The sequence below is a fragment of the Marmota marmota genome, unplaced genomic scaffold, assembly GCF_001458135.2.
Source record: "Marmota marmota marmota unplaced genomic scaffold, marMar, whole genome shotgun sequence".
Lineage (NCBI taxonomy): Eukaryota > Metazoa > Chordata > Mammalia > Rodentia > Sciuridae > Marmota > Marmota marmota.
Window position 1 is genome coordinate 52,874,903 of NW_026000005.1, and position 24,592 is coordinate 52,899,494.

Below are 24,592 nucleotides of genomic sequence, written 5' to 3' on the forward strand. Positions count from 1 at the left end.
CCAGAGCACCAGCTGCAGCCCTGCCCTCTGCGTGGCCTGTTTCCCTGGCTGGCCGGCTGGCAAGGCCATGAAGAGAACCTCGGTGACCCGCACAGAGCCCCCAGAGGCCCATGGAGGCTGCTGTAGACCACGAAACACCACATTCTTTTAGGCAGCTGCAACGTCCCCAGCGCGGGGCACTGTCCCGGAAGGTGGGTGTGGGGGTACCAGGAGCCCCCAGAGGAGAACCATGGGGAGGAGCCCTCCCCTCCCAGGCGCTCAGCAGGCACCGGGCTCGGCCAGCCGGACCCCACGCAGCCCCCAGCACTGAGCCAGCTCAGCAGCCTGAGGGCGGTGGTGCTCAGCCTGGCCCCCTTGGGACCACCCAGGGAGTTTGGAAAAATCTGCCGGCCCCAGCCTGTGGGCCTGGCCAGTCCAGGTCTGGGGAGCAGCCTGTGTGTGCAGAGGGAGCCTCTGCCTGGGCCCTTCTGCAGTGGGTTGTGGATGCCCCGCAGCAGCAGACTGAGGACGCTGGAGTGGCCACACGGGAGAGAAGACACCTCGAAGCTGTTGGCCACCCAACCCCACATGACATGTCATCCAGCACCTCGTCCCCGAGTCTGCAGACCCACCTGCCACCCCCGCCCCGCTGCGTTGCCTCCCTGTGGACACTCTGTCCTGAGCCTGCCTGGCCACCCCACCCAGCCAGGGGGGCTGCACACCCACCTGGGCAGGGAGGCGGCCCAGCCCCGGCTTCTGCCGCTCACAGTCTCCGGGTCTGGGTGGGCTACGGCATCCAAGGGACACCAGGAAGCTGCTGAGCTCGGGAGGGGCCAGCCTGCAGCTGCCAACCAGCAGGCCCAGCTGGCCCTGGGACCTGAGGACCCAGGGGTTCTTTCTGGCTGACTAGGTGTTGGGACAGGCAGATGAAAATGGGGGACCGGGTCGCCAGCCAGGCATCTCTGCTGACCCCTCCTCAGGTGCCCAGCGGGTGCCACACGCAGCAGAGTATCTGGCCATGACCACGGGGACAGAGGACAAAGGAAGGGGAAGGGGTGGCCAGGAGCACCTGGCTGGCCGGGGTTTGGCAGGTTGCAGCCGAGCCCAGAGGCTCCCATGGGCACTGGGTCTCCTGGCACAGAGGGGACCACCATTCAGGGTCAGCTGGCAGCCTTGGGGGGTGCCTGCTGCATGCCAGACCCTGGAGGGCGAAGGGTGCTGACTGGCACTCAGCTCGTGCATCCTAATGACTTCTAGAGGCTGAAAAACATCCCCAGACAAGTGACGCCGTGGCGAGGAGGTGTCTGTGACAGATTAAGCACAAAGGATCAGCAGCACCCAGGATGTGCCAACTCCCAGAAGGAAAGAAGGCAGGGATGGGAGCGGCCGCCGGTACCCAGCAGCCACCAGGGAGATGTGCCACCCGCCAGGCCAGGAGGGCACCAACCAGCCCCCTGGCAGCGGCTCCCCAACCACAGACGCAGAAACTCCAGCCTGAGTGTCCGGTGGCAGGTGCCCTGGCCACTCATGGGTCCTGTGGGAGCACGCGGGGGGGGGGGGCTGGGAGAGGGGGCTGGACACCACCTTAAGCCCTCGGGGCCTCCTGTAGGAGCCTGTGGTCCCCCGTGCAGCGGGCACAGGCTCAGAGCCAGCAGCAGACCCCAAACTCCCAGGGCCATGACCCGACAGGGCTGTCGAGGACGAGCAGTCACCAGTCCCCAGGACTGTGGACGTGTATACACACACAAGGGTAAGTCCTGTCGCCCGGCCTGTGCGGGGCACCCTGGGGCGACAGGAGTCAGACCTAACCTGGTGAACCCAGGAGCCTACAGAGAGGGCAAACCAGTGTGCGGAACCAAGGTCACACCACTGAGCCTCCTCAGCCCGTCAGGGACTCACCGGCCTGGCGCTGGCCAGCCAGGTTCCTCTGGAGGAGAGCAGACGGCTGCTCCCAGGTGCAAGGCACCTGCACGTGGCTCCTGCCGGACGTCCTGGAGTCAGCAGCACTGGGCATCAGCTCTGCCCTGGCCCACAGGTGGCCTCCACTCTCTCTGGCTCAAGGGCCAGCCCTATCCGCTCCTGTCCCTCCCTCCTCCCTTCTCCCTGGCTCTCCCCTCCACCTCCCTCCATTTGTCTTCTGTCTCCCCTCCCTTCCCCTCCCCTCTTCCCTTCCCCTCTCTTTCTCCCTTCCCTCCCCTCCTCCCCTCCCCTCCTCCCTTCTCCCCTCCTCCCCTACCCCTCCCCTCCTCCCCTTCCTTCCGCCTTCCTTTCTCCTCTCCTGCTCTCCCTCTCTCCTCCTCTCCTGCTCTCTCTCCTCCTCTCCTGCTCTCTCCTGCTCTCTCTCCCTCTCCTCCTCTCCTGCTCTCTCTCCTCCTCTCCTGCTCTCCCTCCCTCTCCCCTCCTCTCCTGCTCTCCCTCCCTCTCCTCCTCTCCTGCTGTCTCCCTCCCTCCACTGGGTGGGCCCTTCCTTCAACATCCTTGCTGTCTAAAGTTGACTCCCCTGAGTGGTCTTTTGTCACCACACAGGAGGTGTTGGGTAGCAGGAGGTAGGGACAAGAATGACCCATCTCCCACCGGTGACACTCTGCCTATTGGTGAGAGCTCAAATCTGCTGATTGTGGCCATAAGTAACGAGATGCAGGCGCAAGGCCAGAGGTGGCTTTTGCCAACTGTCCTGCAACAGGTCTGTCCCAGCTAAGGCCTGATATCTCCCTGAGTTCCCAGATGCACCAGCTCCAGAGGTACTTTTTTTCTAGCATTTTCCGCACACACAGTACCTTTTATTAAGGTCTGTTTGTAGCCTCTGCTCTGGGGGTTTCACACCCCGCTCGGTGTACAGAAGGGCAGAGGGCGGTCGTAGCTGTGATGGTCTGGACGCCCGGCCCCAGCAGACCCAGCCGTCTAGTCGCTGTAGCTGGTATGAGTCCTGGGTGGTCACCTGGTCTGGGTGGGCCACTCCTGCCCAGGCTGGCTGTCGACCTCAGCTCAGGGTGACCAGCCCTGCAGGCAGCATCCTGTGCCAGCTCTCAGCTGGGCACTGCCCTCAGGCTCTGCTGTGGCAAGGACTTTGCCAGATCCCAGAGGGTGGGGCAGCCGGGCAGAGCCCCGGGTGGCCTGAGCTTGGTGTCCGGAGCTGAGGAGTCAGCTCTGACTCTGTCCCTGCTGCCTGAGCTTCGGCCTGAGGAGGGGCCGCCTGGGAAGCAGCCTGGACTGGGAGTGCCATCTCCAGGCTCAGACTCCTGGCCCAGGGCGTCCCACACAGCTGCAGCGGGCCAGCCTTGGGGCTGATGGCGCCTCCCTCCCCCGTGTCTTGGGACCAGCTTTGGCCTAGCCCAGGGCCCTGGCAGCACACCTGGGGAGCAGTGAGGGTCAGGACTGGGGGGCACACTGTCTCGAGGTTCTGGGTGGAAACTTAAGATGGCAGAAGCTTGGCATGACCACCGACCCTCCAGAATCCTGCTGCCACCTGCCCGGGGTCCTTAGGAAGCTTCTGGAAAGGCCCAGGGAGCTGTGCTGCCCGCCAGGATCTGGAGGGGTCAGTACCATTCCCTGGTTCTCATTTTCATAATCGGCAAAACTCAGAAAGCTGTGTGAAAGTTGGTTTCATCCCAAGCATAACAAGAGGGCTCCTGGTCCCGCGAGCACACGCTGGGGACTAGAGGTCAACCCTTTGGGGCCAGGCTCTCCCACAGTTTTCCTGGGGAAGGCAGGACCCGTGGTGCATGCTGGAACCAGAGGGGAACGGGGCGTGGTCCACTCCTGCGCTCAGCCAAGCCCAGCTGCCCGGGAGGGGAGGCCGTCCACCAGGACACAGACAGGAGGCCTAAGGGCCTCCGCCCTCCTGCACAGCCAGTGCAGGCCTGGACAAGGGTCCAGAAAGGCTGCCTAAGGGACAGATTCTTCAATGACCACATTCATAAGTGAGCAGCTCCTGGGGCTTTCTGTGCTGTGACCTCTGTCGTCACCACTATCTGTACCTAAATGTCCACCTTCCCCGACAAACTCGGAGACACTGGACACTCACGCTCCCTCCTGCCGGCAACCCATTGCACATCCTGTGAGCGACTCCTCCAGGGACCTCCTGAGTGGACTTGGCCTGTCACATCCCCTGTGCCTGACTGCTGGGCAGGGTGATGTCCTTGGGGCTCTTCCATTCACAAGCCTGTGTCACAGTTTCCTTCCTTTTTAAGGCTGAATAATATTCCATTGTATGGGTAGACCACGTGATATCCGTCCCTTTGTCTGCGGGGGAGACTGGGGTTGAGCCATGCACCAGGGATCGTGGGTGTACAAACACCTCTTTGAGTCCCCACTTCCAGTTCCTCGGGGTTTACACACAGAAGTAGAATTCCTGGCTCATGTGGTGACTCCATTTAACCTTTGAGGAAATGCCGAGAGCTCTTTCCGAGTGGCTGGCCACTTACTCTCCCTCAGCACTGGGTCATGCGACTCCTCCGCAACCTTGCCCGTCATCTGCTGGCTTTGGTCATCGCCGTCCTGTGGCCTGGCTGTGACTGTGTCCCCAGCAGATGGGTTGAGCCCCTTGGCTGCTCCTTGGCACTGGAGAGCGCCTGTGGAGGCCTGGGCAGTGGTGGAGATTGTGAATCCAACGTCCTGACTCACCTGGAGCCAGCAGAGACTCTGGTCCCCTTGGCCAGCTGGGTCGCCACCCAGGGCCACGGCTGGGAACTTGGCCCAGGACCCGCGTGGGGGAGGGGTTCCCCCAGGGGCCTGCCCCCACCTCTCTGCCGGCAGCCCCTGAGGTCCTTGCCTGGGGCAGCGCGAGAACCAGCAGGCCGCGCTTTCTCACGGTTTGAGTCACAAACCCGCGCGGTCAGTGATGGGATTAATTAAATGGATCAGAATTGCCTTCGCGCCTCTCCTCTTTACCTTGCTTTCTGCAAGCACCTACTTCAGAACCGAGGCTCCCCTCCTCCCCTCCTGGGACCGGGCACTCTCCAAACTACCGAACACCAATTAATCTGTCTCATTTACATGAAAAAGTGCAGAAGATGTCTTTTTACATAATTAACTATATTTTGCAAGTCATTAAAATTCTGCAGCCCTGCCCACAATGGCACCCCTATTCACCACCAGAGATAAGTGCCTTGGGGTGGGAATGTGCCCCAGAGGGACAGCCTCGCTCATGCATATTCATGAGGAGGGCCTGGCTCTGCCTGGGAGCCCCCGCTTCACCATGTCCCGGCTCCAGGGGACTGGAGGGAAGGCTTTGAAGGCCACTGGGGACCTTTCTGTGCCAGCCCAGCGCAGGGCACAGCCCCCGGGTACAGTCTTCATCGTACCCAGGGTAGTGGACAGAGCCCAGGGACTCAAGAGAGAGGCGTGGCCACCTGCATCTCTGCAGCGTCCAGTCCCCCTCCTCCCTCCTGCAGGCGGACTCAGAGCCGCACTCTGCTCACTCCTCCTAGCTCCTGCCCTTCCCAGAAGAGGGGCCCCAACCGCTTCCGCTTCCCGCAGGGCCAGCGAGCACAGGTTGGGGTGCTCTGGGGCTGGAGGGGGACACACCCTCCCCTCTGGTCACCCCAAAAGCTGCATCTCTGGGGAGTACCCAGCAGAGCCCAGCTGCTTGTCTTCCCTGCCGGCCTCCCTCTCCCCACAGGGAGACGGGTGATCGGTGCTGGGGTTCAGCAGGCGCCTGGGCAGTGCGGCCAGCAGACACCACGACAGGAGGCTGCTCCCCTCAGTGGTCACTCCCAAGGCTGCGGGAGCGCCTCTGGTCCTGCAGATGCTCAGTCAAAACACCCAGGTGCTGGGCACTCCCCTGCCGGGCAGATCCTACAGGAAGGCTGGAGGGGAGAGGGCGTCCAGGGTCATGGTCAGCAGTGGACCTTCCTGGGAGAACAGGGTGGCCTAGGGCTGCAGAGTGAGGGAAGTGGACACAGATGGGGGCCCTCAGGGGCAGTGCACGCATCAGGGAGGACAGTGGGCATGGAGATTCCTGAAGACGGGAGTGGGGGGTGTCCAGGGCGGGAGTCAGGCCTGCAGCTGTGAGAGCCCTGCTGTGTCTCCTGGGGTCTGAGTGGCCGCTACTCGCTACTCATGGTGATCCCAACACACGGCAAGATGGAGGGTGTGCTGCACAGGGTGGAGGGCAGTGGCCTCTGCTCTGAAGGAGGAGCCCACCGGGAGGCTCAGGGGCATGCGCCAGAGAGACAGGGCAGGAGGACGCCAAGGGAACCCCAGCACCCATCCCCCTGGAGCCCCATGTGACACAGGGCAGGAGGCCCAGGAGGCCCACGGCTGTGTTCCACAGGCCACCACACCAGCGTGGGGGCAGGAGCTGCCTGGAGAACTGGTCACAGGCCTAGAAGGTGGCATGGGGTGGACTTCCCACCAGGGTCCTGCTGGGTGACTGGGAACAGGCCAGGCCGAGCGCAGCAGCTCTGGAGGAACTGGTGGCTGACGGCTGGAAGGCTCTGTGGAGCGTGGGGGCGACTCCAGGGCTGACCCCCAGCAATGCGGAGGCTCGCTTCCTCCCAGAGCAGAGGGAGGCGCTGCGGAGGCCTAGACGCCCGACCCTGACCCCAGGACCTTCATTCCAGACAGGTCTACTCTCCTGCCAACCCACCCCTGAGCTTGCTCCACGGACACCCTAGGGACACTAATTAAGGTAGTTAAACTGCCCTGCTCCTGAGGGAGGCTCTCGGTGGTCGCAGGGAGCAGAGAGGAGAGTTGAGACTCAGTTGGCCACAGTCAGCAGGATGACGCTCGGCTGCACACAGTGTGGAGGACACACGTGGCCTTGTGACTGGACACCACAGGTTACCTGGAAAGGGTGGGCCATTGGTGACCGATGCCCTCCTGAGAACCGCCTGCACCAGACTCACAGAGCACCTGCCCTGCTCCCCAGAGACCCAGCACTCAGCTGCTCCTGCAGACAGAGCCAGCGTCGGAGGACACGTCCAGGAGCGCACGAGAGGTGACAGACCTGTGCGGCCCTGCCCTGCCCCACCTCCGGACGGCCCCCCCAGCAGCCTGTCTGTGACGTAGGACCCCCAGCCACGGGGGCTTCTCACTCGAGATGGCCATGCTCCCCCTCGCACATGTACCTGCTTCCTACATAGACCCCTGTCCATGCCTTTGTCCTCAGACCCAGAGCCCACCTGAGACCCTTCCAAGTCCAGCCCAGGATGGTGTCCTGGGGCTGGAGACTCCCTAGGAAATGGGGTGGCCCTGCACCTCAGAGGAGGCTGGGCAGCAGCTTAGGTGTCCTAGAGGTGGCAGGAAGTCTCCGGGTACCCTGGACCCCCAGCACACCTCCCGCCTATCTTCCAGGGTCCTCGCCTTCACAAAGAGGTCCAGCCACAGCCCGCTGTTGGGTCAGGTCAGGAGTCAGGGTCCGAGGGTGTGGGGACAGACACAGTCCCAGACACAGGCGGAACACAGAAGAGGCAGAGTCCCTGCCGGTGGTGAGCTTGTCCACAACCTCCCGGGAGCTCAGGCCACTCACTGGCTGCTCAGCACGGGAGCTCCGGCCCTTGTCCATCCGGGCTGGGGGACACTGTCAATCAGCCGGGTGGCACCAGCAACCAGTCACAGAGAGGAGGACCTTCTCTGTCCCAGAAGCTGACGTGGAGGTGAGCCAGAGGCAGACCCTGAGCGGCCCCCAGGGCCCCGTCACCTGGCGAATCATGAAGGTGTGCACCTGGGCCTCAGCATGCAGCAACCTGGGCCTCACCCAGAAGTCAGCCCAGGGAGCAGACTGCGCGCGGCCTGACGCCCCAGGCTGCTGCTGCCCGCTCCTGAGGGCCCACGGGGCACTCACCGTCCATCGCTGTCTCTTCATCGTACGCTTGACATCAGTCGTGCCGGGAATTCACACCCCGGGATCAGGCAGTGGTAGGAATTCAGCCCATTGGTTTGGCTTCTTGGTGAGTCAGCTGTCACACGTTGACCAGCACGATCATGACCAGGGCTGACAAACGAGTCCCCCGTCCATGGACAGCACACCTGCTTTTCCACAATGCCCGAGTCCTCTAGACACCAGTGAGTTCCCAGGCTACTCCACGTCAGGGGCTGCAATTCACCAAGTACTCGTGGGTCACCTGTGGTCACAGCTGGGCAATCACACCTTCTTCCATTCTGGTCTTAATTCCACATCCACACACTCAAGTCACACATCACACTTCACAAGGATATACAGATAGGTCACAGAAAGACCGAGAAACAGTTAAGACAGCTGTGGGGTCACAGGTTGCTGAGTCCAGGGCACAGGCAGAGAGAGGACTGCAGAGTCGCAGGGCCACTGCAGGTGGTCAGATGAGGGCGGTCAAGGCAGGGGTTCCCGACAGCCTACAGTGTCAGGCCGTGTCAGCTTAGAGTGTCAGTTCAAGGCTCGGAGTGGGACTTGGGTGGGGGTCAGGGGACTCCTCTAAAACCGGAGGATGAGCTTCAGAAGTTTGTTGCTGTGGCAATTTTCCTGGGCAAACCTTGGTGACCAGGTGACCAGGCGACGGGGTGAAGGTGCCTCCATGTCCACCCCTGAGGTGTTCCCCTTTTATGGACCTCGAGGGAGGGCTTGATTCGTTTGGTGATCTGGTGTGTTCAATAGCCCAAGAGACTGGTTTTTCACGCCTGAGCAGATGTGTCGCTGCTTAATTCTGTCAGGACACAGGTGGTCACTTTTACTAGAACAACTAATTTATTCTCAGTTTGTGCCTAATCGTGGTGCCAGGGAGAAGGTGTTGTTCACTTGAAAAAGCACAGTACGGAGTCATCCGCCAATGCAAAATGAAACAGCTCATGGCAAACCACCACCTAACAAGATGGAGGACTAAGGTTTAGGCACAATGTAAGAACTGTCCACACCCCAAGGGGGCACGGAGCACAGGTGAAACATGAGGACTGCTGTCTCGTCACACTGACGCCTGTGCTGTGACCAGCCCCACCACCCCTGTCCTGCCACACGTCAGCATCCCGTGGACCTGTCCACTGTCCCTTACACCTGAGAGCACCTGCACCAGCTGTGCTACACCCTCCTGGAGGTCGGGCTGTCCACCGCCTCATCACGGCCCTCGTCTTGTCTCAGCCGTGTCTTCCAGTCACCTTTTCTGATCCAGAGCAACAAGTGTGGGCCATGCCACCTGCAGGCGCAGACACTTTCCCAGGAGCCACCCAGATTAGGCCCTTCCCGTGGGACAGGGCTCAGTTGGATTTTGGATGGCCGTTTGGCCAGCATGTACCCATCTCCCTCTTCCCCTGTGGTTAGGGCTACTTCTCTGTCCCCCTGATGCAAGATTGACCACGTGACTCTTTTTGGCCAATAGGATGTGAGCAGACTGGACAGGAGTGACGGTGTCAGGCACTGCGAGGTCACCAGCACGTGCTCTCCTGTCTGCCGTGTGACAAGCATTCTCTGGTCATCGGGTGTCGTCAGCCTGCTCCAGGTGACCACACAGAACAGACCCAATTCCCGTGGAGTCAGCTCTTCCCTGAGGGGTGGCATCCAGAGAGGACCGTTCACTGATCTCGAGTGGTCAGAGCATCCGGCGGAAGTGGTCAGCCCTGAGGGAAGAGCTGACTCCTCAGCCTGGCCTTGCTCTACATCAGCCTGTGAACTTCTCTTCAGGTGGCCTGAGACTCTGGCTTGATGCCCAGCCACCCCAGGGCCTGGTCCCGTCCCTCCTGGGTCCTGACCCACCTCCCTCCTGCCCCAGTGCTCCCTGCTGCTCCGGGCCTGCCGGGCCTCCAGCTCTGACCTGGCCACCTTGGGCGAGGCCCTGAGGTCTTGGAATGACAGAATCTCTTCTTCCCAGATCTTCACTAAACACCTTATAATCTAAAAGTCCACTTGGTCCAAGAACATGCTGGAATGTGGACAGGGCTGGCCTGACAGGTCAGCACAGACGTTAGTCAGCAGAAGGTCTTACCCAGGCCGTGTCACCCGCCAGGTCTTCCAGGAGCCATTTCTCAGCCTGGTCGTGGAGGACACCAGGGCAACAGAAGAACCTCGGGCCCCTCTAGAGCCCCGGCTCAGGTGTGCTCAGAGGCTGGGCCCTGCCTCTTCCAGCCCCGCCTGCCGCCCCCAGGCAGCACAGAGGACCCACTGGCCCGCAGTGGTTGAGGGCAGTGAAGGCCTCCCCCAGTCCTCGAAGGCCCTGTGTATGAAGGGGGTCTCCTGTCACCAGAAGCCACGAAAGGAGGTCGCACAGAACCCACGGCCCCAGGAACAGCTCTGATGACTGCCTGGCATCCAGTTGGGACTCAGGGGACACCTGGAACCACCCAAGGACTCCCACAGGAGAGGGGCAGGACCTCCCTGATCCAGGGGCCAAGCCCACCTCCCAGTCAGGCCTAACCCAGATCCAATTAGGGTTGTGTTTCAGAAGCAGACCCTACTGCCTTCCAAGCAAAGTGAATCCTTCTGTAAAAAGTCAAAACCACCCAGAACCTAGTTTAATGCAGCAAGTTTTAAAACACGATGTCCAGTCGCGAGGAAGTAAAAATTACTAGGTGTTTTAGTCAGCTTTTCAGGGCTGTGACAAAAAACCTGAGAAAATCAATGTAAAGGAGGAGAGGTTTGTTGTGGCTCCATTGCTTTTTGGCCTGTGGTGAGTCAGAAACACCATGGCAGGATGCGGCCAGCGCAGCTGCCCACCTCGTGGTGTCTGGGAAGAGGACAGGGCCCCCTCTACCTTCAAGGCACCCCCCCCCAGTCTCCTACTCTCTCCCGCTGGGGCTGGGCCGTCCCTCCTGATGTCTCCACCACCTCCCATCAGCCGGGAACCGAGCCTGCAGCACATGAGTTTGGGGGGACATTAAAGATCCAAAGCATGACCGTGACACCAAGTATGTCAAAAGACAAGGTCACTGGACAGTGAACCACTGACAGCTGTGGACACTGCGGGGAAGACCACAGAGTGTCTGCCTGTTAAGATCTTCAGGCACGAGTCTAAAATAACCGCGATCCTTATGGTCAAGGAGAAGAGGGCACCGTGAAGGGCTTCACCAGGGAACTGGAGTGCGTTCTAAATGACCAAATGGAAATCCTCGAACTTAAATCTCCACTAAATGAAATTCAGATGTCAATCGACAAACGCATCAGCAGGTCCGACACTGCGAAAGAGGAGGTCAGTGAACTGGAAGTGAAGGAATGGGAATATCTGGCTGAAGTGGGTGAATTTCTAAAAGATGAAAAAACATTTTAAAGAGAAGAGAAGAATATAGGCCAGGATGGACTCAGGACAGAGAGCCAGGAGGGACGCAGGAAGGCCACGGTGAGAGAGGCCGAGGCTCTCCAGATCTGTGAGGGAACTGAAGTAACAGAAGCATGAAGTCCCTCAAAGCTCCGGCTTCGCGCCCCCGAGGAGGACAGACCTGGGCTCGCTGTGCCAAGACCGTGGTAAGGAGGGACAACGGTGAGGTCAGAGTCACCCCGAGAGCAGGGGGCACCTCCATGGAGCCGCAGCAGAGCTGGCAGAGGGTCCCTTGAGGTCCCCAGGGGAAGCCGGAAATCAGGGACAGCATTTCTTCAGTGTCCTGGAAAAGTAAAGTCAAGGTGAAAACGTATTCAGACAAAGCTGACTGGGACGCCCACTGGCCGTGCTCAGGAAGGTCTCAAGACTCTTAGGAAGAAGGGAGATGACGGAGGTCCAGCTGAGAGATGCAGACAGCAGCGGGTTTCCCTGCAAGGAAAACGTGGTGGGTCACAGCCCAGGGCCCACGGAGCCGGCAGCCGCAGGAAGCGGGTGGAGAGGGCAAGTGCCCGGCAGGAAAGCCCGAGGGGGCCGCTCCAGCTCAACCCGGAGGGACGGCATTGCCGAGTGGCAGGTGCCAGTGTCCAGGGTGAGGTCTTCAAGCTCCAAGGTAAGCACTGGGGAAAGAGATTTTTAAATAGTGTCTAACAAACCAAAAGAAGGAAAAATAAAGGGAAAGAATTGATGAGATAACAAGAAAGGAGAGAAAAGAGAATCCAGATTTGTAGGCATCCAATAAAACCACCTAATAAAACCATCTAATAAAACCACACAGAGCTGTCTATCGTCTGTGCGTAACTCTCCACGGGTGTGCGCGTGTGCAGACATCTTGTGCATGCATGACACACACATGGTATACATCATGTGTGTCTGCACAAATTAGTGGGATAAAAGAGAAAAGCCGAATGACCCCGTCAACCAATGCAGAAAATCCCTTGTCAAAATTCAGCACCTATTAATTTCAGCAATACAGAAATAGAAATAAGCAAGAGCAAGCTGCAAAATACAAAATCTACAGAAAAAACTATTTATCCTTCCGATGAACAATCCAAACTCAATTAAGAAAAACGACTTCATTTTTAATCGCACCAGAAAATAAAAATAAATACTTAGGAATAAAGTTACTGAAAGAATTATAAGACTTCTTCACTGAAAGTACACAGCATTGTAAGAATCAGAGGTGAGCTCAGTACATGGAAAGGCAGCCCACACCATGGATGGTGTCTCAGTTAGCTTTTTGTCACTGTGACCAAAAACCTGACGGGAATGATTGAGAGGAGGAAGGTCTGTTTGGACTCATGTTTCACAGGTTCAGCCCACAGATGGCTGCCTGCACACTTCTGGGCCTGGGGCAGACCTCACAGCAGAAAGGTGGGGGGCGGGGGGAGGAGCTCAGGAGGTGCAGCCTCCACTCACCAAGGACAAAATGTATACCCAAAGCCATGCCTCAGGGACCCACCTCCCCCCAGCCACACCCCACCTGCCTGCAGTCACCACCCAATTAATCCATGTCAGCGGGTCAATCCACTGATTAGGGGACAGCTCTCCTAATCTATCCTTCACCTCTGAACATACTTACAAGTTCTCACCCGGGAGCTTTTGGGAGGGAACTTGTATCTAAACAGGTGAGAAGATTTATTTAAAAAATGGTAAATATTCAACAAATTGAAATAGATTCAACTCTTTCACTATCAAATTCCTAACTGGACTTTTTTTTGCAAAACTTAGCAAGCTAATCTTATAATTCATATGGAAATGTGAAACTGATGACAACCAAAACGAATTTGAAAAGAACAAAGTTGTGAAACCCACACTTCCCAATTTCAAAAGTTGCCAAGCTGTGGTCACCGAGCAGCCTGCCCCTAAATAGTGACAGACATACAGATCATAGAAGGGAATTCCAATAAACCCTTAAACTTACAGCCAATTGATTTCAACAAGGGATCCATGACAGTTTAATTGGGAAAGAACAAATTAGTGCTAAGAAAACTGCCCACAGGCTGAAGAATGAAGTCTGACCCTGCACCATACCGAGAAGCTCAAAATGGACCCTAATGGAAGAGGCGAAGTTAGAAAAACAAGAGAAGACAAGGGGTGAATCCTGGTGACCTTGAGTTAGCAAATGGACTCTTAGATATGACACAAAAAGCACACCACAAAGGAAAAAGTTGGACTTAATCAGAATCTAAAACTTTTATATGACACATGGAACCATCCAGAAACTGAGGGGCGGGGGTATTTTCAAGTCATAGACTTGAGATAGGGGACTCTCATAACCAGTCATGAAAAGAGGCATCACCCAGTGATGTCCAGTGTCAAAATGGACAAGGGATCTGATGGGTTCTTGCCTCCAAATAAGATAAACAAGTGATCAATCGGCGCATAAAAAGATGTCATTAGGGACTACAAGCCAAACCGCTCTGCAATGCCACCCTCCCCCCTCAGGAGACTGAAATGTGAGCTGATAATAATCCTAAAAGCAGGTGCTGAGGGGGCTGGGAAGCCACATCCCTCCTACCTGAGGGAAGCTAGAAATCGATCCTCCTCCTTGGAAGGAGCTGGGCAGCTCCTCCGCAGGCAGAGACAGAGCCCACGTGCCCTGCAGTTCCACTCCCAGGTTCCCGTGCCCGAGGACTGGGGACAGACACCTCCAGGCTGAGACTCATCGCAGGCTCTCACGCAGTAGCTGGGAGGTATGAGTGACCTAAGGTCCACCAGCCTCAGGACCAGATGCACCAAATGCAGCATAGTGCCCTCCACACCTGCAGGCTCCAGTCCTGGACCCCACTGACCACACGGGGGTCCAGGTGTCTGCGCCGACGATGTGTGGACGTGTGTCTCCTGCCACTCCTGAGCCATGCAGTAGCAGCGCCTCACATGCGCTCATGTCATGTCAGAGGTGACAGGGAGTGTCCAGGAGGCAGGTGCTCTAGTGGGTCCCCACCAGGGACCTAGAAGAGATCTGGGCATGCCCAGGGGTCCTGGGACAGACCCCTCAGCCGATTCCCATTCACACAACGTGGTGTTACTATAAAGGGTCGATGTTCTGGTGTCTCTGCAAACGAATGAACCTTGAAAGTCCACGCTAAGTCCATGCTAAGGGTGAGAAGCTGGACACAAAAGAGCACACTGCCAACTCTGGCACGTGGCACGCCCAGAACTCAGCACACACCAGTGCACGGAGCCCTAGGAACAGTGAGTCAGGAGTCGGAATAACACATAGCTGCTGTTAGAGAAAAAATGTGAGGGAAGACCTCTGGAGACTCACTGTTGAACTCCCTGATTTGTGAACTGGCACAGCACCAGAATGATGAGCGTCATGTGTGATTTGTAAAAAGAAAATATGTTCATATATTATCGTATATTGACAAGCGTCTTAAAAAATCGTTAACACTGGACTGCACAGAAGAATGTTTTCCAGACATTGTGAGGTCGCCACGCCCATGATCTCCAAGGGCCCAGACCACACGGAGGATAGAGCCTCAGAGGCCAGACAGCCAGGGTGTGGCCCCCAGGGCTGGGGGCGGCTCAGAGAGCGTGCCGTGCTGATATGGGTCACCCACCGCGGGGTGCATTTCAGAATTCTGAGAAGAGAGCCACCAGAAAGCAGCTCTCAGAGCGCGAGGAGGAGTCGACAGACTGTAAGACGTGGGGCCGTGGGAGCACCCTCAGACCACGACACCAAGTGGGGGAGTCAGGACTCACACCAGCCTGACCCACCAGGTCTGAGGGCTTCCAGACCTTCACTCCTTCAAATCTCCACCCCCCAACCAGCCATTCCTCAGTCCATCCGTCCACCCTTCCTTCCCTCTTTCCTTCCTTCCATCAAGGTCCTGCTCACACCAAGGGGAGCGTAGGGCAGGTCAGATGTCCAAGGCACAGAGAGAGGACCATTCCCTTGGGCTCATGGTGCCTTTGCCTCACCTGGTCGGCCCCAGTTCTCCTCAACCACACCGCAAGTCCAGCTCAGGATCGAGGTTCCAACGGGGTCCCCTCACGTCCCGGCACCCAGCACAGAGCCCCACACGGTGAATGCCGGTGAATTGGGAGGATCTCCACCACCCCAGATCTTAGCCACAGCCGCCATCCAAGAAATATCTGTTAAGTGACTTGTGTTCTGTCCCCTGTGGTGTTCCGAGGACAGGGGCCTGGCTCTGGACACATCCCTCAGCTCTGATCTCATCTAAAGCTCATCGCCGTGCTTCTGGCCCTCTAGTCTGGCCGTGCCTCCTGAGATGGGCTGAGGACGGTGGGTGTCGCCCAGCGGGGGGCTCATGGCGGCCCAGGGAGAGGCAGCCAGAGCTGCAGGGTTTCCAAGGGGCTGCGCTGGGCCCAGCGCGGACTGCCGCAAGCTGCTGAGCCTGATGTAGGCAGCTCCGGACACGTCGGGTCCTGAAAGCCTCCTCCCGGGCATGGCATCGCGGACAGCTCAGAGGACAGCCGGGCCACACTCAGTCCTGGGGCTTCTCTCTGCTTCCTCACAGTTTCCAGAGAGGTGGCAGGTCCACCCTCCTGAAGGGAGGGGCAGGACTGCTCCAGGTTTGGAAAACACTTGGGGAGGGAGATCAGTGGGCCACCCTGGTGGCCTGTTCACCGTCCAGTGAGTCAGCGTCCCTGGTCCCCAGTGGGAGGAGGGTGGATTCCTGTGGGACTCCCTCAAGGGAGCCCCACTGGGGAGTGCTGGGAGGGCACGTCATGGGGTCCCTGAGAATGGAGGCCACAAAGCAATCCGAGTGGCCGCAGGGGCCTGCAGCTCCCCCGGGAGGTGCCCACTGGGCAGTGCTGCCGGCCCAGCGGAGGCCTCTGGCACCTTCCCCAGCAGAGGCCTGCGTTGGCCTGCTGACCTACAGGGTTCACTTCCCCTGGGCTGTCCGGATTCTGGGGACATTCCTCCCCATGCTGCTGTCACCCAGCCAGAGACCTTGTGAGGACCCGCAGGCAGCCTGGGCCCCTCATCCCCAGCTCCTCAGGTGGGACACGCACAGCTCCTCAGGTGGGACACACAGCTCCTCAGGAGGGACACACAGCTCCTCAGGTGGGACACACAGCTCCTCAGGTGGGACACACAGCTCCTCAGGTGGGACACACAGCTCCTCAGGTGGGACACACAGCTCCTCAGGTGGGACACACAGCTCCTCAGGTGGGACACACAGCTCCTCAGGTGGGACACACAGCTCCTCAGGTGGGACACACAGCTCCTCAGGTGGGACACACAGCTCCTCAGGTGGGACACACAGCTCCTCAGGTGGGACACACAGCTCCTCAGGTGGGACACACAGCTCCTCAGGTGGGACACACAGCTCCTCAGGTGGGACACACAGCTCCTCAGGTGGGACACACAGCTCCTCAGGTGGGACACACAGCTCCTCAGGTGGGACACACAGCTCCTCAGGTGGGACACACAGCTCCTCAGGTGGGACACACAGCTCCTCAGGTGGGACACACAGCTCCTCAGGTGGGACACACAGCTCCTCAGGTGGGACACACAGCTCCTCAGGTGGGACACACAGCTCCTCAGGTGGGACACACAGCTCCTCAGGTGGGACACACAGCTCCTCAGGTGGGACACACAGCTCCTCAGGTGGGACACACAGCTCCTCAGGTGGGACACACAGCTCCTCAGGTGGGACACACAGCTCCTCAGGTGGGACACACAGCTCCTCAGGTGGGACACACAGCTCCTCAGGTGGGACACACAGCTCCTCAGGTGGGACACACAGCTCCTCAGGTGGGACACACAGCTCCTCAGGTGGGACACACAGCTCCTCAGGTGGGACACACAGCTCCTCAGGTGGGACACACAGCTCCTCAGGTGGGACACACAGCTCCTCAGGTGGGACACACAGCTCCTCAGGTGGGACACACAGCTCCTCAGGTGGGACACACAGCTCCTCAGGTGGGACACACAGCTCCTCAGGTGGGACACACAGCTCCTCAGGTGGGACACACAGCTCCTCAGGTGGGACACACAGCTCCTCAGGTGGGACACACAGCTCCTCAGGTGGGACACACAGCTCCTCAGGTGGGACACACAGCTCCTCAGGTGGGACACACAGCTCCTCAGGTGGGACACACAGCTCCTCAGGTGGGACACACAGCTCCTCAGGTGGGACACACAGCTCCTCAGGTGGGACACACAGCTCCTCAGGTGGGACACACAGCTCCTCAGGTGGGACACACAGCTCCTCAGGTGGGACACACAGCTCCTCAGGTGGGACACACAGCTCCTCAGGTGGGACACACAGCTCCTCAGGTGGGACACACAGCTCCTCAGGTGGGACACACAGCTCCTCAGGTGGGACACACAGCTCCTCAGGTGGGACACACAGCTCCTCAGGTGGGACACACAGCTCCTCAGGTGGGACACACAGCTCCTCAGGTGGGACACACAGCTCCTCAGGTGGGACACACAGCTCCTCAGGTGGGACACACAGCTCCTCAGGTGGGACACACAGCTCCTCAGGTGGGACACACAGCTCCTCAGGTGGGACACACAGCTCCTCAGGTGGGACACACAGCTCCTCAGGTGGGACACACAGCTCCTCAGGTGGGACACACAGCTCCTCAGGTGGGACACACAGCTCCTCAGGTGGGACACACAGCTCCTCAGGAGGGACACACAGCTCCTCAGGTGGGACACACAGCTCCTCAGGTGGGACACACAGCTCCTCAGGTGGGACACACAGCTCCTCAGGTGGGACACACAGCTCCTCAGGTGGGACACGCACAGCTCCTCAGGAGGGACACGCACAGCGCCCTCTTACTTCTTTGGAACTAGTTATGAACAGGTTTCTGGGAGGCACCAGGGTGGCAGGCACGTGTTCAGAGGCCAGGCCACGTGCAGGTCTGTGACACTGGGTGAGTTGGGGAAGCTGTCCTCAGCCAGGGCCCCTTGGAAGTGCGGGTGTGTGCTTAGTGTTTAAATCCAGTGGCCAAGGACATGCCGGGTCCTGGACCTAGGATAGGACCCGCAGTCAGGGCCAGTGAGGCTGGAGTCACCCAGATGACCTGGAGACGGGGAAATGCTGCGGGGCTTTAGATCCCCCAGGAGGGTTCTGCCGAGGGGGGCTGTGCCCCCGAAGGCTTTCTGAGCAGCACAGAGATCCAGAGCTCCCTTCGTGGGTTAGGAAGCTTGTCACTGCTGCGACTTAAAGACGGGATGGGAACAGCTGTTAGGAGGGAAAGCGTAGGTGAGGGCTCAGCGTTGAGGGGTCTCATTCCTCAGGGCGCCAGGTGAGGCCGCACATCATGGCCGGAGAGTGTGGTGGAGGGAGGCGGCTCACATGATGATCAGAAGCAGAGAGAGAGGCTCCACTCTCGGCCTACAAAGCCACACGCCCAAGGCCCACCTGCTGCAGCCTCACCCACTGCCTGCAGTCACCACCCAGTCAGCCGAGACTGACTCACTGATGGCCTGGGTCGCGGTCACAACCGTCACCTCAGACCTTCCTGCTCTGCCTGACACGGGAGCTGTGGGGACCCCTCACCTGCACACCACGACACTCATTGTTCACACAGGAAAGGCTGCTGCAGCTCAGCTAAGGGGCCACGCAGCACAGAGGGACCGCCGTCCCCGCGACAGACAGAACAGTAGGAGAACAACGGGCGTGGCAGCCCCCACCACCGCGCCCGTGGCCTTCAGAGGTCTCTGGAGCCAGGGTGGACCTGGGGCCTCGGGCGGCCATGGGCACATGAGCTCCTGGGGAGGAGCAAGCTTGGAGGAGGCAGCTCGTTTGGGGCAAAGGAAATTCCCAGGAGGGAGCCAGACAGGAGCCATTGGCCGCCAACAGCCGATTGGCTGGGGACTGGGGGCTCAGCACAGTCTGCCCATGTCATCGACCATGGGCCACGTGACCTTCACCACATGGTGAGCCCGACCTTGCAGGGCCGCTCCCAGGGCTCGGCTGGTCTCGCTTCCTGGGGAAGGGGGAGGGGGAGCCCAGCATCGCTCCGCCCCCTCCTCCCCCAGAGATCCTCGCTGCCCCGACAGCACCTCTTTTGGAAAGGTGGTTCCGCAAGGGGACAGAGCCCTGCTTCCCACGACCTTCCACCTACAACAACCCAGAGCACAGGAGACACCAGCCGTGTTCTTTCTTTTTTTTTCAATGTTTTTAAGGTGTTGATGCACCTTTATGTGATTTATTTATTTACACGTGGTGCTGAGAATCGAACCCAGGGCCTCACACATGCCAGGCAAGCGCTCTACCACTGAGCCCAGCCCCAGCCCCCGGCCGTCCTTCTTGGCCCCTCCTGCCTCCTGATGACCCAGCCAGCGTGGCAGGTCCCTCCCGGACTGCAGGTCTCTTGGCTCAGGGCTCATTGAGACTTGCTGTGTCCCTGTGACCTTCAAAGCCAAGACCTTGGGGCCCCAAGAGCCTACTTGTGAGGACAGAATCACCAGTCCCAACTGAGTGACTGTGCGGATACCAACAGGGACACGGCCTGGCCAAGCCACGTTCCCTGGCTGTAGAGGGCTGCTGTTTGGTCATCTCCTCGCTGTCACCTTCTCCAGGCCACAGGTGCTGTCCTCATGCTAACCAAGGCGCCTCCACTGCAGACCCTCAGCCGGCCATCAGGGACTCCTCCCTCCAGCCCAGCCTGAATCCGGACCTCGTTCTCATGCCTGGTCCCTGGGCTCCTGTGGCCACTGGGCCTCCACTGCCCTTGCTGCCTCCACAGAGCTCTTTGGCAGCATTTTAACACCTGGCAGAGGAGCCACATCTGTCACAAGGCTTCAGAGCCACTACACGCTGGGTCCTCCCTGGCAGGGGCAGCGAGGGTGAGCCCCACCCCTGGCCAGCCCCACAGTCCACAGAAGGAGGGGAGCCCAGGGAACCGGGTGGGCCCCCAGCCGTTCTCTGCTTCTGTGTGAGCAGCTAGGAAGCCATGCTATGGCCGCTCCCAGGCCTAGAGCCGGCAGGTCCCCAGCACACCCCCACTGCCCTCCACACTTCAGCACCCGGATTGCCCCATCTCGAGGAGAGCCCAAGACCTCAGCCCACCCTCTGCACCCAGAGGCCGCTCGCTCAGCTGGAGGGGACAAGCCTCTGTGTGCCGAAAGCCTTCTGCGTGGCGTGGCCTGGCGAGGCCTGCAAAGGTGTGGTGTGCGGGCACCAAGGCTGGTGTGCACACAGAGGGGTCAGGTCGCCACAGGCAGGCTGCGCACCTCGCATCCCCGGTGCCCCTCTGAAGTCCCTCCCCGTCCCGCCTCCCGCCCGTTCTAAAGAAGGTTCCGGGTGTGTCTGCCCCTCCAGAGGCAGCTGTGCTCACAGCGTTTCAGGGATGCCCAGGAAAGGAAGCGCCCTCTGGGGCGCCGTGCAGGCTCTCCGGGGCGGGCACTCTGCTCTCGGGCTCCTGGCTCTGCTCGGGCTCTCGGAGGGGACGCTCCTGACTCACGCCAGGCAACCGCAGCAGGAAGGCAGGCTCGGGGGATCCCAGGTCAGAGGGGGCTCGTCACCTTCCACACCTTCCCTTTTTGATGTCTCTCTTAAGACAACGACGTTTCTGCTTTTAGTTCATAATATGAGAGCAAAGCTCGGGTATGAATTAACCCAGGAAAGCATCTCAGCCTCTCGGGACGGGAGGAGCGGGCGGAAGCCAGCACTCCACAGGAGGACAGGCTGGGAGCGGGCGGAGGGAGCGAAATCACCGCTGGGCCTTCTCAGAGCTCATCCTCTGTCCCTGTGGCTCGGAAGCTTCCGTGTGCGGGACAGGAAGGGAAAACCACACTGAGATGTGCAGGGCGCCCCTCCTCACTTGGGAAGGACTCCCGTTCTGTCGTGAAACAAGTTAGAAAACACATCCGAGAGCAGCACTTGGCACCGAGGGTCGACCTGTGCACACGTGATCCCGTGGACACCTTGGCCCTGTGCTGGGAGCATCCAGAGGGGCAGGAATCTAATGCTGCCCAGGCTTGGCCCTGAGGGGCCACCGGCTGTGCTGAGGCACTGGCCCTGGGGAAGGGCCTGGGGCCCATGGCTGCCCTGGGGCACTGTGCCGGAGAGCAGTGGGAAGCCGCAGCTCTGAAGTAGGCGGTCACTCTCTTGCTATTTTTATAGCATCTTCTTTCCTCTTCAGGGGAGAGTGGACATCTTACTCTGGGTAGATCAATTTCTCGGGGCTGCTATCCAAATCACCACCAGGTGGCTTCTGTCACATCCCACAGGTAGGAGTCAGAACCCAGGGTGTCAGCAGAGCCGGGCCCTCCAAGGGCTTGTGGAGAGTCAGCGGTCAGTCCTTTCCCGGCTGCCAGTGGCTTCCAGGACTCCCGGGCTCGTGTCTGCCCGGGTCTGAATGTGAGTTGCTCCAAACTCATGCTGCAATCAAGTCCCCAGGGTGACGGGACTTCCCGAGCATGCGCAAGCCCCGGCTCACCCCACCCCCAGCCCAGGACGGGGAGGGCTGGTGACTAAGTCAGGATCTGCACCCACACGAGGGGTTGTGCCTCATAACAGAGACCTGGGGGTCTTGCCACCCCTTCTGGCACTCAGGAGCTCAGGCAGAAGTCCCTTCCATGACAGCCAGATGCTCCCCGTCACACCACGTGCCAGCCCCTTCATCCTGGGCTGTCCAGTCTCCACATCTAACAGATGCTCTGTGTGGACGTCTTGGCCTGAGGACTTCAGCACAGCAGGCTGGATGTCTCCAAATGTCTCCCCTTAGGACACGTGTCCTTGGTTTAGGGCCCACCCTAACCCAGTGTGACCTCACCTTACCTACGTGCACAGCAAGGTCAGCTCACGGATACTGGGCTTCAAAATATCTTTCGTGGGGACAGCACTCAACCCCCAGCCCCGGTGAGTAAATACCCTACGCAGAACGTCACGGCCAGAGCTGGTGTAGTCTCCTGTCACCAGCTCCACAAGTTCTGTCCCCGATGGGACGGCCAGGACCCGGGCTCTCCTGCCATCCCCAGGCATCCCCACCCTGGACTCTCGAAGCCTGGACTCTCGAAGCCTGGACTCGCCGTGTGTTCACTAATTGGTGTCACATCAGCCAGGCACACAGGACTCCAGGAAATGACCACAGAGGAGAGGGCCCTGGCCGTCTCTGAATTCCTGTTTCCCAGTCAGCCACCTTCCTACACTCAGGACAGGAGAGGAGAGGGGACATACAGGAAGTCTGCTCTGCCCTGACTGGCCTCTCCAACGCTGAGCCCTCCTCTGTGGACACCAGGGTGACAGCACTAGCGGGGGGTGGCCGCTCAGCCCTGAGCCCGGGCCTGTCTTACCCATACTTCCTGGACAGGACTCTAGGAGCTCACGTGGCCCCTGTGCCCACCTCTTGGCAGTTGTGGACAGTTTTCAGGAAAAGAGTCCTGGTCCTGGACCTGCTCTGGGCTCTAACACAGGCTATTAACAGTCCAACCCTGTTTTTCTGTGAAATGTTGACGCTTTGGTCCTTGGACATTTCTTTGCATTGTTTTTTTTTTTTTTCTTTTAATTGCTGGGGGAGAGATGATTTCCCTTGCACCTGGAGTGGGTTCTGCACCCAGCTCAGGGCCCCCACCGCCTCCCCCCTCGCTGTAGTGCTGGCCTGAGACACAGGCTTGATGCCACAACCAGGAGGCAGGGCCGGGGGCTCTCAGGGTGCCGTCCATCAGGGGAGGGCAGCAGGTTGGCATGGGGAACTGTCTAGTGAGTCCACAACTGTGGCTTGCCCCTGGGGACAGACAATGACTTAGTCCTTGTCCCAGAGGGTCCAGGGGAGGGAAAGGAGATGTCCGAGCAGCCGGAGAGATTTTCACTTTGGTTGGAGGGAGCAGCCCAGGGCACAGAGGTGCAGTGGCCTGGGCCTTCCGAGGCAGTGCCTGGGGCCAGCCCTGGCTGGGGGTGGGGGCTGGAGCCGCTGGTCACTGTGGGAGCCCAGGACGGCCCATCCCTTTCCACTTCTTTTCTGGGACCTCCTGGGCTTCGCTGCGGCCATGTTGGCGTGGCAGAGACCCGACCCATGGAAGCAGGCGACTCTGCAAACAGGGACTCTCGCAGCTGCCGCCCAGGGACCTGGCTCCAGGCGTGCCAAGCCAGGGGTCAAGCTTCATCCTGAGAGCAGGAGGCAGGGACACAAGTAGGACTTGGAAGAAGTCAGGAGTTCTTGAGGAGGACTTAGAGCCAGAGGCCAGGTGCCGTCCACCTCAGGGGCTGTGGGCCAGCAGTCCTGGGATCATGGCCAGGAAGGGTGTAACGCCAGCAGCCGGGGGTAGAGCCCGGGGACGGCAGCTCCTCGCAGCCCCCGGGAGGGGCTCAGTCTGCTCAGCTCTCGGGTGAGGGGCTGGGAGCCAGACCCTCGCAGATGTCACAGGTTGACACCAAGACCCAAAGGATGAAAAAGAAGACAGTCACTCGGACCAACGATGTCCGGCGTCTGTCCACCAGCAGCCCTGCGTGGGAGAACCCAGAGTCCAAACCCAGCAGGGCCGCAGGCAGCGATGTCCACACCTGGAGACCAGGTGCTGCGGAAGTGCCGCCTGAAGCCACTTCCGGTCCTAGGAAGGGAGTCACAACACGTCCCATATCAGCCCCCAGCCCTTTCCTAAAATGGAACCAGACTCGGTGGAGTCTGCATAGAGGTCACAAATGACATTTGAGGAAGAAGTGTGACAGTGTTGAAGGCGGTGTCCCGGGGAGGCACCGCCTGGTGAGAAGGAGGGTGGCGGTGCATCTAAGCCCCACCACACCCTCTCTCCTCTGCTGACATCCTGACAGCTACCGTCGTATCTGGAGGGTAAGTCGAGGCTTCGGCCACACGTGGTTTTTACATATCGAGTTGCAGTTCTGAGAATCGTGATCGACTTTTCCCCCTACAAACAGACATCAGCGGAGAACTGCTTCAGAGGCCTGTGCTCTGCCACTTTGCTCCTGAAATCCAAGGTGTTTACCACGAAAACGTTAGCCAGGGAGGTGTCTGTGGGGCGTGCTCCATGGAGTGATTGACTGGTCAATCAGCCAATCGGGAAGCAGGATGTGAGAAAGACAGAGCTTCAGGTCCGGGAGGCCTCGGGTGCCTTCCCGGGCAGCATTTGAGTGGGAGTCGTGTGAGGATGTGCTCATTTTCATTTCTATAATTCATGTACCATGAGTCCTTCACTGGAGGGTGCAGAGTCCAGCGGTCATCAGCACACCTGCAAGATTGTGCAGCCCTCCTCACTCCCTGATCCTGACCTTAGCGCTCTGGACAAGATCCTCCGTCTCCTTGTTTCTCCCCTCACTGGTGTGACAGCCCCTGACGTTTGTGCCTGAGGATCTGCCTGTGCTGAACCTTTTGAACACACAGAATCTCGCACACAAGATACTGTGTGTCTTGCCAGGTGCCTCCTTTTCATAGCTATATAGCATTCCACTCCATGAGCAGTCACCAGCATCTGCTCCTCCACTGGAGCACTGGGCAGTCCCCACTCG

At 59.3% G+C, this 24,592-nt stretch overlaps 1 long non-coding RNA gene across 1 annotated transcript; it reads left to right on the forward strand.

The window, feature by feature from the left end:
- Positions 1-286: 286 nt before the first annotated feature.
- LOC125618321 lies at positions 287-22,603 on the forward strand. Its single transcript, XR_007349597.1, has 2 exons — positions 287-1,729; positions 21,361-22,603. It is a non-coding gene; the product is annotated as an uncharacterized LOC125618321 (long non-coding RNA).
- The last annotated feature ends 1,989 nt before the right edge of the window (positions 22,604-24,592 follow it).